We start from the raw sequence: 16,035 nt of genomic DNA on the forward strand, positions 1-16,035 counted from the left end.
TAAAGGACACAAAGCTTTCCTGTCCTGAATGACTGACTTGTTTATGTTTTGCTGTCAGTGCGTGTCACTTCCAAGGTTTTCTCAGTCGTGCTGTCCATTGTGGTTGTAGTCAGGGATTCCTTATTGCTTAAGTTTGGCTCCTCAAAATGGATGTGCAAAGTGAGTATTTGCCTTGCTCTGGTTGTTGTATGCAAGGAACTTTATGACACTTTTAAAAGATAAACTATAAGTTACAAATCTTTTAAAAGTATACGTATTTCTTATGAACATTGTATGTCCAGACTATAAAAGGGAAGAAGCTAACCTAGTGGATTGACTGGCAAAATTGAACTTTTTGTGCAGGATATGTACAACAGTGTACTGGGGGCATGAGAATGTGAAGGATTTGGAACTAAGTTTTGCTGGCACAAACTTGGAGTAGTTCAGGTGATGACGAACAAAGTCAGGGTTTGTCTCACTGTGGCCTTCTTTGAATCCATACTTCCTTGATCCGTGGTTGTAGCTGATTTGCAGTTAGTCAGTAACTCCATAATTCCAGTCTTTTCTGCCAAAACCCATCAGCCTTCCCCATGAAGATCTAAGCTTTTCTTCGGGAAGGAAATAATTTAGTTAATTTGCTGAATAAGTATGTGGTAGAGTTTTGTGGGTAAGCCTAAGGGAGAAGATTGAAATCACAAAAGACATTTGAACATCAGCTGGCTGTATGAATTTCAGCACAATGAAAGTCAAGACAGTGACAACAGCAATTTAAGAGTTTATTTTAAAAACTGTAGCATTTTGCTACAAAACTGTGTAGTGATTTAGGCTTCGAAATGCTCGTATGGTGGAACACTATAGCTTGTCTTATATGAAGACATGGAACTAGATGTAAATGGTAGCTGAGAAGAGCAGTCCTTTGTGGGAAATCTGAAGACATCCCTCGTCTGCTATCTAAAAGTCAATCTAGCTATCTCTACGTGTAAACTTGTAATCCTACAAATATACTATCTCAAGGAAATCTGCAGACAACATTTACATTAAAAGATCAGTCTTAAATGAATACTGGAGATAACCACATGTTAAATCTTGGCTCTTGGAGAAGTTTCCTACTGTCTGCTCCTGAGTGCCCCACTAACCTTGCACCTATAGCTGTTGACCATGGCTTGAATCAGACCTGAAAACTGCTCTGCAAAAATTTCACCAGACCAAGCTGATTTGAGCAGCCAGCAAGTTTCACATTCCCTTGCAGGGAATCTCAAATTGAGAAATAAGACAGAAATAGGAAAGAGAGTTTTGGGTCTTCATAAGGAAAGACTGATTCCCCAACAAGACGGCAATTCAAACTTACTCTGTATAGAAATGGCTGGTGAAATTAATGTTACTCTGTGTATATCAGGTAAGTAATCTGGGCCATGAAGCGACCAGCAAGACATTACAGGCAGGCAGGTCCCAGGGCCATGAAGATGCATAATGTGTAGTATTTCCCTGCCCTTTGGTTTATATTTAATGAAATCCTAGAATAATTTGAGTTGGAAGGGACCTTTAAAGGTCATCTACTCCCCTAAAAATGAGCAGAGGTACCTACAGCTTGATTAGGTTGCTCAGGTTTCACCAGTAGCTATGTTGTGCCTTCACTGCAGGTGAACATCAACAAATCAGATTAATCTTGTTGGCATTCATAGATCCTTCCATGAAATGTCCCAATTTTAGCATCAAAATTGCTACCAAATACCAAGGTAATTTTTCCTGATTGGATAGGAAAGATAGCCCTTCTAAAAGAGAGGAAGAGATTTCCCCTTCTTATAAAATTGAAAGGTAATTTAAATGGGTCTTGGAATGAAAGATTTCAAGGATGTGGTCTTGTGTGTTTGGCCTGACTTGGACAAGTGGCTCTGTACCAAACTGGAGACACTCTTGAGGATATCCTGTAGCATAAGATTTGAAGTAGCAATGTTTGGGTTTGTTAAAAAGGTTGTCAAGAGACATTTCTTGAAATCACTAGTGATGATAATGCTGCCATTTCTTTGGAGTCTGTTTAAAAGACTATGATGAAAGATAAGAAAAGAAGGAAAAAAAAGCCTCAGCTGCTGCTCCTCTAGTACTTTGGGATATCAAGAGTTCAACACAAAGAAAATACGAACAGACAAAAGAAAAATAAGTGAAAGTTCTGGTTCTGCAGTGTTTCATTAAGGATCTCAAAACTGCTTTTCCTGTGTGTGGTATTGCAATCCATGTTCAAAGCAAGCCAGGCTCTTAAATCAGATCAGGTTATTGACAATGTGGCCACCTCTCTGTCGCCTTCCTGAAAACCCAAGGCCTCACGCTTTATAAGGAAGAAAGGCTGAAACCTCTTTTAAGCAAGGGACTTTACAGACTCCTGTAACTCCAGAAAAGGCAATAAGAAACTTTAAACACAAGACTTGACTCTGCAGTATTATGTATTAATGCTCTGCAGTATTATGTATTAAATCCTGCCCCATCTCTGACCACAGGACAGGTTAAGTTTCATCTCCTCGTTATGGGCGAAGCGGAGATGAGATGATGTTATTCGTTCCAGGATTGCAGTGCAGGGATGAAACCCAGTATTCCTCATGCTGACTACAGTGCATCACCCACTGAACTGAAGGGCTCTGCTTTGCTCAGCTTAATAATGCTTACAGTTAACTGGTATGAATTTCTCTAGAATTTTATTTTGATGCTTATTGTGTCTTAAGCGATCAAGATTCAGCGTGCATATAAGTGGCATTTTGTAACTGAAAGGTGTTTTCCATTTCCATTTTGTTCATAGCCCTTGAATTAAGTCACATGGAAAAATGCCAAATAATGCACCTTTTTTTTCTTTTGCAAATAAATATTAAATACTCGATGCCTCAAGCATATTACATGATTTGCAGGAAATTCCCAGATTCCTACAACAAAGAGACATCCAGGAACCATATCTGCTCTTCAGACTAGACCAAAATTGCAGTTACTTGCAGGAGCGGTGAAGCTCAAGTAGCCTTTTTTTGTATGTGTTCTGGTACTTGAGACTTGTTTTTCATTATAATGCATAGGCACAGGCATCCTATTTACACAAAGACCAATGATTTGATTTGTATCTATGCAGCATGTGCTGATAAACCTAACTGTGTTTTAATGAAATGTGTTTTGTGTGGGATCAAACTCTGTGAAACAAAACTGAAGGCAAAAAGCTGAGACTGAAGACACTTTATTAGTCACTTGCTTCCTAGTAGAAGGACATAAATTGCCTGATGTATAGTTTTGTTTTGTTCATCAGCTTTTGGTGCTTGTGTTCTGCTTGCCACTAAGAAGTCATAGGAAAATGGGATTCTGTGCTGAAGTGGTACAGTATGCAGTGAAGATGAAAAGGTTTACACATGTGCAACCACCCAAGGCAAAATGAAGGGGATTTGGCCTTGCATGTCTCCTTTCTTCTCCTTGTTTCCTGTAGATTACAATTTAAAGGGTGGGATTCCCTCCTGGGAAAACACAAGGCCTTTGTGGTGTACCAGGACTGACCTCTTAGCAGGCTTCAGACCTAACTGAACTCCACATCTGAACAGCTCTGATTTTGGCAAAAAGAAATATCCAGAGCCAAATCTGGGCTTTGCAATTCACATCCCTAGGACAGTTTCAAACAATGGTTGTTAGCTGCTAGTACATCTGCTCTGACTCATGCTATGGGTGTGTGCCTTTGACTCCCTTACTATGACTGAAGGAAAAAGAAAAGGAAAACTAGGTGCAAGACTCGTAACCTCGTTCTTAAATTTAATTCATAGATACCAAAATCCTGATGCTGGGTCAGCTTTGTTGAGCTTTGCAGGATCAGTAGGCTTTGTAGCACAAGTCTTATGAGGAGCGGCTGAGGGAGCTGAGGTTATTTAGCCTGGAGAAGAGGAGGCTCAGGGGAGACTTCATTGTACTCTACAACTACCTGTAGTAGTAGAGTACAATGTAGGGAGGTTGTGGTGAGGAGGGGTTTGGCCTCTTCTCTCAGGCAACAAACAGGACCCGAGGAAATGGCCACAAGTTGTGCTGGAGATTTAGATTAGACATAAAGAAAATTTTTTTCTGTCAGAGGGTGGTCAGGTGCTGGATTCGCCTGCCTGGGGAGGTGGTGGAGTTGCTGTCCCTGGCAGTGTCAAGAGGTGTCCGGATGAGGAACTATGAGATATGGTTTGGTAGCTTGTTACGGTAGCAATGGTAATGGGAGAATGGTTGGACTAGATGATCTTGTAGGTCCTTTCCGACTTCGTGATTCTGATTTTTTTGGTTCATGCCACAACTGCAGGCACAACTGTATACAATGACAACTGTATACAGTGAGACACATTCCTAAATGCCTTATTTGTTTCATGCCAGGACAATTTTTTTGGATAAAGCTGATCAAAGGGAAATATTATACCACACACTGCAGCACAACTCTGCCTGAAAACTAATTTCTGTAATTTCTTTTATGGCTCTTATGCCCTCTGGAGTTTCTTCAGCAAGTTGTTCTTGACTTTTGGTTAAAAGAAGTGGCTGGTTGACCAAGAGCATTTTTTTTTTCCCAGACATGTTTTGCTTAAGATGGAATAATCTTTTTTTCTACCTGTACCTTATTTCATGTGATTGGGCACTGAAATATCACATGGTATGTGGAGGCTTAAGTAATTTCCTTCCTCCTTAAGATCTCAATACTTTTATCATTACTTGAATTACACATTCCATGCTTTGGGCTGCTTTTCTCTGCCACAGTCTTTTGAAGAAACCAGTAACATTTCTTCTACTTCTTGCAACGTGACATATAATTTCATCAGATAAATGTGAACTTTCTATGGATCCTAATGATGTAAAGGAAGGCAACTGTGAAAAGGATGCCAAGTTCAATGCATAAGCATTAGTAGTTTTGATGGTAGAGGAGACCTTGATTGTAAACATTTGTGAGAATACCACATCACTGAGACACAAAATCTATCTAATAATTCAAAATTATCTTTGACTTCAATAGAGTCAGGATTTAAAGTTTTCATTTAAAGAAGTTGTGAACTGAGTTACTGATAGCTTCCTGATCATGTGAATATCTAAATTTGTAGCTTGAAGACTTGTGCAATGGAGCAAAAATACACACGAGGACTCTGGAACGATTTCCCTTTTCCCTCATCTTTGCTTCTCCTTTATTTAGTTGACTGCAGAGTGCTCTACTTCAGTCATCCACCTAAGAATGCCTGAAAATCTGAGATGACTTCTAGGACTTCTAGGAGTCTGGAAAGCATTTTATGGCTCCAAAGTGAGGCTCTGCTGTTACTTAATATTTGTGTGGAGCCATAGGTGATTTACATGGCCTGCAGCCCAAAGACATTGCAATCTAAATTGAGCTCTACAAGACAAGATGCTGAGAAAGATAACAGCAAGGAAGGAAATGGAGGAGGAATCCACTAGACAGATTTATGGGCTGTTTGGGAAGTACTATTACGCAGCTTCACTGAAGTAGAACAGTATACTGTTCAGGAGAATCTATATCCAAGACGCACAAATGAAACACCCAACACATTTTTTAATTAAATCATAATCTAAGTAAGAAAAGAAACCTGTATCAGCTTGCTCCATTAATCGTAGAATCATAGAATGACTTGGGTTGGAAGGCACCCCAAGGATCATCAAGTTCCGACCACCCTGCCACAGGCAGGGCTACCAGCATCTAGATCCGGTACTAGATCAGGTTGCCCAGGGCCCCATCCAACCTGGTCCAGGGATGGGGCACCTACAACCTCTCTGGGCAGCCTGTTCCGGCACCTCCCCACGCTCTCTGTAAAGACTTTCTCCAATATCCAAAAACATATTAACAAGTCATTTTGTAGGTTAGAAGTGATTCTTTTGATGGTTTTCTATTATTTATGTTTCCTTTTCAGCTCCAGGTTCCTGAAAATCTTTGACTTTTGAAAGACTTAATTTTCTTTTCCTGAGACTTTTGCTTCTCTTTACCTTATTCCTAACAGCAACTCAGATTTTCTGTAGCAGTTACAGGCTTTTGTTTTCCCACACTTTTGAACTAATGTACTTAAGAACTCCAAGCCCTCTAAGTGGCATTTCTTGTGGAAATTGCTGGTATTATGTTCTTTACTCAGTAAGAATGCCAAGAATTATCTACACTGTGCTGACACTGTTAGTTACGAGGCAAGATCAGTCTTATAAGCACACATAGAGTTCTGTTTTAATGTTGTTTTAATGTTGTTTTATGACTATCTGGAATTTTTTTTATCTCTCTGTTTCTGTTTTATCGAGTGTGTATTATGTCTTTTAATCCTGCATGCTTGCACAGTATCACTCTTTATCCAGAGAAAAAAGTTGGATGTAGTTAAATAAAAAAGTGACCTTTCTTAATCCAAAAGAAGATGATGCATGTAAACAAAACCCAAAGTAATTACACTAAAAGATATCTCCCCATCCTGGGATCACAAGTGTCCTGGCCGAACTATACCTATAAATAGGGCCAAAGAGATCTCCTAAAATACTCAGCATTTTCTTTTTCTGACAAATGACTGGATTAACTCTTTCTCTAGTATATCCCATATTTTTTTTCTGATGTCTTTTACTCCAGGGTGATTACACCTGGTGTGGTTTGTTGTATTACCAACAATCTGACTTCAGGATGAATATTTAATGTTCCACAACTGAAATGGGAAGCCAGCGTAGTTTATCTAGCTGTGAGATTGATTACAGGTTGCAGTTTTAACAGAGAATTTCACTGGAGGAATATGTTACCTAGAAGTCATTTTTAAGTATCAGCATAATTCTCTGATAATAATTTTCTCATTTTCTGGTTCAGGCAAGTTTTTTTTGTTGATGGTTGGTTTTTTTTTTTTTTTTTTCTGAATGGTATTTCTATTCTTATTTGCTGTTAAATCTCACTTGCTCTAGGACTTCCTGACAGGAGGTGCCAATTTTTTCTTTCCCCTATGACTCTCACTTGAAAGGTTATGCTTTGTTTGCTGGTGAGGTAGCCCTGAGTAGGCCTGAGCTGTTTGCTGTGGGGTCTTGGTTCTGCCCTTTGGGCCTTGGGTGTGCTTCTGTACTGGGTCTAAGTAGGAGTCTGCACAAGGCAGCTTGTGGTTGGAATCAGCATTTACCTCAGGAACAGGTAGCAACAACTTGTTTGCCTTGCTTATGGGCAGAACTCAGCTATAAACAAATAAATTGGTAAAATTTAGAGAAAGGAGCTAAGTCATGTTTTCCAACACGGGCTTTTGAGAATGTTGTGCTAAGGACGACCAACTTATGATGCTACATTTCCTGACACTGGTGCAGTGAAGTGAACTTGTTTCAACTATACCAAACCATCAGGTTTTAGAGTTTCCAATAATATGCCCACAGCCATTGAAATGTAAGGGATTCTCTGAGTGCTGCTGCTGATATATAGAAGGACTGCATGCACTGAAAGCTTGTTGGCATCTGAGGGAAAACGGAGCTCTTAGGAGCTCCAGTTCAGACTGACCCAACCAAGCTAGAACTTAACTGACTTAATTACACCATTCTTGGCTGAACGTTTAGTTGTAGGAAGGAACCACTCACTGATCCTGGAGCATGAAATATGAGCACAGCTGGTATTTTTTTTTCTCTTCCTACTGCTTCTGCTTGGAGCCAAAGCAACACTGTCCTAACTCGTGATTTATGGTTGTTCTTTATAGCAATAAATTAAAAACAAAAATAAATAGAAGCTTTCTGGCACAATTTGCTGAACTTTTCTTTCTCTTAATGCAGTCAAATGATTCATAATTAGAAAGAGTAGTGTACTTTGCTCACTCTGTTCTGGTTATACAGAAACTCATTAAGCACCATGCATCCAAGTGCACTGTTTTATGTAAACAAGACCTCTGAGAGAGAGATAGATGTCTGATAAAGATGAAAAGAAAAACAGACTAATACCAGGCCACATAAATAATGACCATGTCACATTCTTAAAAAGAAAGAAAGAAAAAGTCATCTGCTGTGCAATCATTACACATTTCACAGCGGGATGAGGGCAAGGTAAGGACCAGAAATGTAGTCAAAAAGAGCAGTCATAGGTTTCAGATCCAAATGATTTAACTACAGCTACATTAGAAACTTTGCATGATTTTTCTTCCTCGACAAAACAGTACGGACTCTGTTGTGTTCCTGAGTGCTTAGGACTGGTGTTTAGTAACTGTTCTTTACTGAGACTTTAAGGATGTGGTTGTGTTTTGCATCACACAAGTCTAAACTTCAATAAAATGACAGAATCTGTCTTGCCTCACGGAGATAGGATTTAGATTATCAATGTATTTAGCTATGGCTTCTGGTGTTAGAATGTGACCAAATTAAATGGATTGCACAAGTTGAAAACTCTTCTTGTGGCTGTGTCCCTTGGTGTTGCTATGTGGCTGGGTTATGCTCTCAGTGGTTCAACTTTTCTCTCCAAGGAACAGACTCTGATGACCACCTCAGACTTTCAGCTATGCCAGGATCTCCGTGATATTTGGAGTGGGGAGCCCTCCTGCCCTGAAATCAAGTTTTGCTTTGCTCACTGCAGCTATTTTGCTTGTGGTGAGACTCCTCTTTCTGGAAGTCAGTAACCAGGAAGAGCACATGAATAAAAATGCAAGTGGAAGTGCTTTAGGGAGATTTTGATGCTGGTTTTAGATGTTTGAGAGTATTACGTTTTCTCTGCACGAGAAGTCTTTCAGTTTGCTTAAATTAAAAAAATAAAAATGAAGAAAAAGAAGTAAAAGAAAAAAAAAAAAGTAAAATCTATGAGCTCTGCAGTCTGTGAAGCATCATCCAAACTTACATAACTTTGAAGTAGCCAAGGCTAAAGACACCTGTATTCTTTATAATTATATAATTTTATACATATAAATGATAAAATAATATGGACTTATACTTGCACATACACATAAACTTTATATATATATATATATATATATATTTTTTTTTTTCCCAGTGAAAAGCAGTATTTTGGGCTTGACCATTCTGAGATATGACGTATATCTCTGATACGAGAAATATTATAACTAACTTCCGCAACTTCCACAGTATGACTCACTCCCTTCCAAAATAAGAAACACTTAACTTAAAAAATATCATTAACTGCAGTTTGTTTTGCCCACATAAAAAAATGTAAAGGTCAGACACTTCCACTGTGACTAGATAAACATAGATAACAGAAGTATGTTAGCTTGAATTTTAGCTGAGATGATTTTAAAAGCATAGTTTACATAAATATTTGAGCTAATATTCTTATATGAACTAAGACATCTTAACTTTTTCCAGAGATAATCTTACAGACTCAGTGAAATATAGACTGTAGGCACTTACACCATGACCTTCATTGACAACAGATCTACTGTGTAAAGTAATAGGCCTGGTTATTGCCAGCATAGAAGAAAATGGCTCAACTTCCTTGCAACCAAACATTTCAGATTTTGTTTTTGTTTTTTTAAATACACTGTTAGTTTCTTCTTTGTTGTGCTTTTTACAGACTTAATGTCTATTGTTGATGCTATGTGTTCGTGACAATGAGTTGTGAGAGCTTGGTCTTTAAATACATGACCACAGTGTGCATTCCTCAAAATGATAATGACACTTCATTACAGCAACAGGACTGTTAAAATCAAGGCACTCTGAATATGACTATAATTGAATGTGTGATAGATTTTGGCCAGCCCTTTTCAATGCTAAGCATCCTTCCAGTGTAACTGGCCCGTTCTTTTTAAGTCACAAGGTGAATTTGGTTGAGATTTGTTTCTACTAGTTGTAGCTAAGCTCTTTTCTATTCATTAACTTTTTGACACTGACACAGCAGGCACTGAAAAAGTGTCTGTTTAACCCCTGAAGACGTAAGGGTCCAAACTCCAAGAAGATTCAGTTTCATGGAGTCCTCTGCCTTCTCATAGTGCCAGTGTTTTCAGTTTGGTTCTCAGAATAGGTATTTAAAAGCTGTTCTGTAATCCAATTGTGAATGGGAATCATAGCAGAAAGCTTTGCTGTAGCATGAGCAATAGATTCTCAGCTGCTGTAGAAATGTTGCAATGAAAGAAAAACAACAGTAACTCTCCACTGCTGTCTCTGAAGGACACTCAAGGAGAGCATGAGCTATTGCTGGAGTGTTAACTTAAATGGGTTGAACAGAGATAAGATAAAACTTGCTTAATAGAAAAGTACAGTGCTGGTGGTAAATTGCTAGTTGACAGTTTTGCTTTACAGAAAAAGAGTCTTTTGGTTTGCACTTGATAAGCTTGCATGTAAAACTCTTATATTCTTGCTGTTGGCCTCAAAATCAGATAATTTATGTAATATGAGGTTCTTCCTGGCACTTGCAAAAAGTCGGGCTCAACTGAGATACACACCAGGTGAGCACATTGGACAAGGGTAAGCAACTTCCTCTCTAATGAGCTCGTTGCCAAATATCTTAAGTGGCTGAAAGCCATCAGAATCATATCTTGGAGAGACAGGAAGGGAGAAGCAGAGGGTGCAGTTCAACCAGGGAATGACTGTGGCCTCTCACCACAAAAGCAGGGATGAAGATTGTAAAACCACACACCAGAGAAAGTTAGCAATAGTGGCCTCTGCCCTCCCTGCTCATTCACTTCCTTCTACAGCCGCAGGTTTGGATTGGCACTGTAGTTACACGATTGCTTAGCTTTGTTCCTGGCCATATGACTCATCGTCAGCCTGAGAGTGCACTTGAGCTTGCAGTCTACACGTATCTCAGAAGGCAAAGCTTGACTATCCTTGCACTAATCTATGTCTGCCCTTATAAGACTCATAATGTAGGAGCCACCTCAAAGGAGACAAATTAAACCAGTGCTCATTGTGTTTGAAAATCCGCCCTAGATCCTGATGCATTCATTTTCACTTCAGAAACTTTTCTATGTCATCCATTTTTTTTTCTTTCTGTTTTTATTCTTTTATTCTTCTCTTTTTCTGTATTTCTATCCCTATACTGATTGGTTATCAGTGATGTACAGATTATGAGTCAGGTTTTTCTTTTTTTTTTTTTTTTTTTTTCCCCTCCTAATTGAATATCAATGTCCCAGATGTTTTGGAGGGAAATCTGACAGATTAGGTCTAACAAAGGTATTATACACAGATGATGGGCTGCTGTTACTTCAATGTAGAACTTTTATGAAACAACAGTGAAAACATAAATTGCCTTTGCAGACATAGCCGAATGGGTTGCTGGAAACATCAATTGAGTACTCAATGCCTGGTCAAATTGAAACAGTAAAGCCAAAAAGAGGTGAGGTTTTAGTGTATTGTTTTTGTTTAGTTTATTTATTTAATTCTATTTGAGCCAACACTGAGAAAGCTAGACGTACGCAGAGAGCCAGTGCTCTCTAATGGAAGAATTCAAGTGGGCCAAGTGCTTTTCTGAAGTTTTTTTCCAGAGTGTCTCAATCACAAATAAAAAGTAACTGAAAGTAAGAAATGCTGCAGGCCCATAAGATCCAACCGCTATGGAGTTAACAATGAATTGATTTTATGCTAAACCGTGTTACATCCAAAAGCAGCAGCAGAATTCAAAACCACTTCTACAATGGAAAGCATTAATGCAGCTGCTGAATAGGATTTTTCCTCTCTCCATGGTTGGAATGTGGTATATGTTTCAAAAGACAGGAGCTCTACTTTTGCCAAACAAATTGTCATTTTGTTTGCAAGTTTGAAGGCCAGAAAAATCAATTAAGAAAGAAAGGCAAACATGTCACGCAGAGGCAGAAGGATGGCCCTCCACATGTACTGGAAGGCACTTGCACAAATCACATTGCAGCAGAAATGAACTAGTGGCGGCTTTTATTGTAGCCCTCTTTTCTTATCCAAGCCCTTCTCTGCTCCCCATTCTGTCAAACATTGTGATATAAAAAATCTTTTTCCATACAGTAAATAAAATCCAAAGACCTTTGTATGTTTGACAGATACATTGCTGTTCATCTTAGATTTTAAGTTAAAAATGGAAAAGCAGATGATAATTGGTCAATTTGTAGCCAGGACGTGGAACTTTTTTGAGATGTGCAGATTTTGCTTTTCTCTACTAGTGTAAAAATCCCAACAAACAATCTGAAAGAACAACTGGCACTAGGGCGAGCATGTGTGCGTGTGCCTGAGTGCATGTGGTGTGCCTGGTAGAGTTTTCTACCCCCTCTTGCAAAGCACAGGCCTTAATGAGTTCCAGGGGGACAGTGGCTTGTCAATCACAATATACTTTTCAAGTAATAGTCATCTCTGCCCCGTCACAGAACCACAAGGCATGAAATAATTAGAAAGCCCAGAGTAACTGCTCTGTTTTACAAGAGCAAAATCCTTGTGTGGATCATTTACATAAACTTGTCACTTCCCATTACGGTTCTAATGCAAGCTGGGTAATAATCATGGGACCAGAGGAGGGGAGGTCAAGGTATGATGCTACTCCATGTTTGAAGCACAAGGTACGCATGTGCCCAGCTTTCCATCCCCCACTGAATTAATGTAAAGTATCTTTTATTTTCCATTAAATAAGAACTATTCATGCTGCTATGGTAGCAGACCATGTGCAGCCTCCTCTTCTTAAGAGAGAAAAAAGGCTTTTGCGTCAAGCCATTGTTAGGGGAGAATTCACTTTGAGGAGCATTTCAAAGCTGATCCGATTGGGGAAGGAATAATGTTAAATATTTGGTATGAAATATTTATAAGACACACACACGAGCATCTGACAAAGTAGCCTGGAAAATACACATTTCTCGTCTTCGACAATTTAGCTCTTTCTCTCTGAGCGAGAGGATGGAGAGAAGGTGTGCACAGAGTGAGTGTTGTATATATAGATAAATGCATCTAAACACACACACACAGAAACAGGCACACTTGCATACAAACGCTTGAATGGGTTGATGGGATTTAAGGCAATCTGCATCTGAATACTGCTCTTCAAATATGGCAGCAATAAGGGCTTGCAGAACTCTGTTTAATAATTGTGAAGGAGAAAGCTCTGTACTAATGCCTATCGCAAGGGGCATCTGTAGAGTAACAGAGGTGATTGCTGCTATTTTCCAGCAACCATTTTGTTGGTGTTCTTCACAACTGTCATAGGGCATCATCTGCATTTCTGCCACAAGAAAACAAGCATCTGTCTTCTGTATGGGTTGATTTTCCACACGTGCATCCGGTTCTTCATTTGCTTTCATTTGAAAAAATGAATGCGATTAAAAATAAGCAAAGAACAGACTTGCTTATGGGCAACTAGAATTGTATTTTTAATCTTTTCTGCTCTTTCTGATGAAACAAGGCAAAATCTTTTTTTCCAAGGGGCTGCGAGGTTTCAGAAAAATGGGTTATCACCTCATTCTCAGTCCTTCCGACAAGAGATAATGTAATGGCTCTCTCCTTATGGCAGTCACACTGAAATGCACAGGATGGCATATATTAAATAACCAGAATAAAGGAAACCATGTGATCTGCTTTCTTTGTAAGGGGATCTAATAACCCTCTCTTAGAAATCTTACTTCCTTCTCCTTTGTTTTTTTTTTTTTTTTTTTTTTTTTGCCACATCTCTTCTTTGTCTGCCCCACTTCTACCTTTGCCTACCCCACACGACAGCTGTGGGCTGCTGTTATTCTCTGGTGAAATGTCTTTGTGGTGTAGACTGTAAATAAGTTGGAGCAAGACCTTTCTATCTGTCTATAGAGATCCTTTTTACACATGCAGTGCTACATACACTCAGTGCCATGTAATGGGCTGAGGATTCACTCTCACTTTAAAAATCGCCGGATCAAATGCCCCAGGCAGGCTCAACGCATTGTACAACATGTTTTTAAGTGAACAGGCTGCTCAATAGCAAGACAGCATCATTTGCCCTCATCTGCCAGCTTTTGTCTTTTGAGTGGAAGTGTGGGGCCTGGTGAGAGGTAGGATATGAACTGTATCCAGACTCTGTTCCTTATCTCTGAGATCACCAAGAGGGAGAGCATTGTTGATGGATTTTAATCAGCTTTTTCCCCCCCTTGCGCACAACAAAAGTCTAAATCCCTTTTCAGGCCAGATTGCTCCATTTCGCTGCATGGGCTAGGCAGATTGGAAACATGTTTGTCACTCAGCCTTTCTCCCGACCTAATCAGTAGACACTGGGGTGGTGGTGCTCAGTGTATCACCCTTTAATCTATGGAGTCAGCCTTTAAAAGCTGCTGATGCTGTTGCTGCTATGTGTGAGCTGCTTCTGTCTTTCATTTCTGAAGACAGATATAAAAATAATGTTAACCGCAAGCATAAGCAGAGGGTTTAGCAGGGATTTGAATCTAAAATGGGATACTTAACACAGGGCAACTTGATTTGGTCCAACAGAGCTGAACCCCTTATTCTGTTACAATAAAGTGTGTCATATATGGAGGAGATTGCAATGGGATTTACTGCCTCTGTGTTTTAGTTCTGCTGCTGAATAGGCCTAGATGGTGAATAACCATAAGCCGCAGTGAGCTGTGGCTGAAAAAGACTGGCTCAGCAGACCTGACTGCAGGTTTCAAGGGTCTCTCTGGTAACACCACTGGCTCACCAGTGCCTTTAAGTTTACTGAGGCTTAGTCCATAGCATGCAAACTTCACCTGTGTCTGACAGAGCAGTCCTAAAGGGATGAACGATCACCACATGCAGTGATAAAGAAGCAGGTTAACTGTCACGAGTATGCAGAGGTTGTGTTGAGGGACATGGCTTAGTGGGAACTATTGGTAATAGGTGAACGGTTGGACTGGATGATCTTTTAGGTCTTTTCCAACCTTGGTGATTCTGTGATTCTGAGGTCAGCAGGATACTATGAGGGAGAGTTATGTGATAGGTGTGATGAAAGATGCTAAAGGCTTTAAAAGAATATGCACTTTTTATGGCAGCAGCCACCACTCTGTTTACATGCAAACAACCTGAATCTGCGTGCACATGTACACACAGACACGTACCCTTTGTGTTAGGATTCCAGGAAAGATGTATTGCATTGACTAGATATGTGTCGTAATATTTTTAATGTTATCTGCCACCAAAATATCTACTTCATATCCCCTGAAACCACACCTGAACTGTTCTGTGCTATTAAAAGATATTGATGAGATATAGAGCTGCATTTACCAGCCCCATTTACTTTATGTCCTGTAGGGACCATGCAAAATGGAGGTACCAAAGAATGCAGAAATGGTTACTTGGGAAGCAAGAGTGGTTCAAAAATTAGACCCAAATGTTCAAACTCAGCACTCTGCTGTGGGGAAAAGTTGGTTGGGTGAAATCAAACTTTTTCATGGACTCACTGAGTTTATGGGTTACATGGTAAGTCAGTCTCGCTGTCTCTTCTGCCAGTCTGTCTTCTCAGAATCCCACCAGCATGTCTCTTGGGGTGTCAGCTCCAACTTTCCTGAAAGAAGAGGACACTTTCATTTTTCTCCTCATCATTTAAAATACAAAGGAATTTTGAATGAAAAGTTCAATTTTCAACAAGCTCTGTTTCGTTCTTTTCAATGGCTGTAAGCTATGGCCAATTGTTTTATTTATTCGTATGCCAAGCAACTCCTTTTAGTTTTAACTAAGGAAAGTAAGAAAAATACCAGTCATCTTTCAGAAAATCCTCCTTTGTTTTTGGGAAAGAACACATACTTCAAGGCTCTCCACGTTTTCTCTCCTGCTAGAAGAACTGAGGGACTATAATGGGGAATTACAAGGAAAATTTTCATTTGTTTGCCTTGGTAGTGACTGTACCAATTTTATTCCTGTCTGTATTAATAATGAAGAGTGTTTCTTGTACCTTTCAGTGCCCAAGAACTTCTAATGAAATTAGATGGATATTATTAATATCTTTGCAATAGCCTTTGTCCCTTTGTGAATAAAGAGTACTTTTTTTTTTTTTTTTAAACATACTATTCAGGTGGGTGAATTTAGAAAAAATAGCTGAGGACTTCAGTGTCTAGCCAGATTGGTCAGCAGCAGAGAATCATTGAGACAGATCCTATGTAGGGCCTCTGAACAGCAGGAATAGGTGTGACCAGGCATGATAAAGATTTAAAAAACAAGAGCCAAAATGTCAAAGGTTACTCTTGAAAAAATTAAGAATATTTC

The 16,035-nt window shown here is 39.3% G+C and overlaps 1 protein-coding gene and 1 long non-coding RNA gene across 3 annotated transcripts in view; one reads left to right on the top strand and one right to left on the bottom strand.

Annotated features, from left to right (window-relative positions):
- The window catches only part of ETNPPL (ethanolamine-phosphate phospho-lyase), a 339,765-nt gene that overhangs the window by 152,820 nt on the left and 170,910 nt on the right, over window positions 1-16,035 (bottom strand). The window lies entirely within an intron of this gene.
- Window positions 1-16,035, top strand: part of LOC128080012 (uncharacterized) — a 35,825-nt gene that overhangs the window by 4,027 nt on the left and 15,763 nt on the right. Inside the window, exon 1 of one of the 2 annotated variants that reach the window (XR_008206433.1) lies at window positions 7,893-7,986. The exons of the other annotated variant lie outside the window; for it this stretch is intronic. This is a non-coding gene — a long non-coding RNA (uncharacterized LOC128080012). Of the gene's footprint in view, window positions 1-7,892; window positions 7,987-16,035 lie in introns of those variants that run through there. 2 annotated transcript variants of the gene reach the window in all.

Source organism: Tympanuchus pallidicinctus, unplaced genomic scaffold (genome assembly GCF_026119805.1).
Source record: "Tympanuchus pallidicinctus isolate F22 unplaced genomic scaffold, pur_lepc_1.0 scaffold2, whole genome shotgun sequence".
Lineage (NCBI taxonomy): Eukaryota > Metazoa > Chordata > Aves > Galliformes > Phasianidae > Tympanuchus > Tympanuchus pallidicinctus.